At 31.8% G+C, this 478-nt stretch overlaps 1 protein-coding gene across 1 annotated transcript in view; it reads right to left on the minus strand.

Annotated features, from left to right (window-relative positions):
- LOC107581804 (ammonium transporter Rh type C-like 2) overlaps window positions 1-243 on the minus strand; it is a 20275-nt gene extending 20032 nt beyond the window's left edge. Inside the window, exon 1 of the mRNA XM_016267455.1 lies at window positions 108-243. The gene's annotated coding sequence lies outside the window, so the exon portion shown is untranslated. The remainder of the gene's footprint in view (window positions 1-107) is intronic.
- Window positions 244-478: the final 235 nt, after the last annotated feature.

The following is a 478-nucleotide window of genomic DNA, read 5'->3' on the forward strand; positions in this document are numbered from 1 at the left end:
AATGCGCAAAACTCCGCATTTGAACAGTCAATAGCAAATACTTAAACTAATAACAAAACAGTAGCTGATTCAGAAGCGCCAGATTGTCATAGCAAAGTCAGAATTACCTCCTCTCCTAGGCTCACGAAACGGTCGTCCATACTGTTTTGTTTCTCATCTGTTCTTGAGTTTCTTTAGATCGCAGCATGATGTGCTGGTCTTTAAGCATGCTTCACTTTGTCAGACAGGTTCTATTTAAGTGATTTCTTGAAGAACTCAGGAAGGGGGCCAACACTTTTTCACACCACTGTATGTATGTGGCGCAAAATATTTTTATATGTGTATATGCCATGTGGTGTAAAAATAACATTAACTATAACATTAATGTAAAATAACAAGAACAAAAAATACAACTGAATTATTTCTACTTTTTTTTTTTTTTTTTTTTTTTTTTTTTTTAAGTTTGACACAAAAACAAAAAAAAAAAAATTTTTAAAAA

This window comes from Sinocyclocheilus grahami, unplaced genomic scaffold, assembly GCF_001515645.1.
Source record: "Sinocyclocheilus grahami isolate Dianchi unplaced genomic scaffold, SAMN03320097.WGS_v1.1 scaffold38.1, whole genome shotgun sequence".
In the NCBI taxonomy this organism is placed as follows: domain Eukaryota; kingdom Metazoa; phylum Chordata; class Actinopteri; order Cypriniformes; family Cyprinidae; genus Sinocyclocheilus; species Sinocyclocheilus grahami.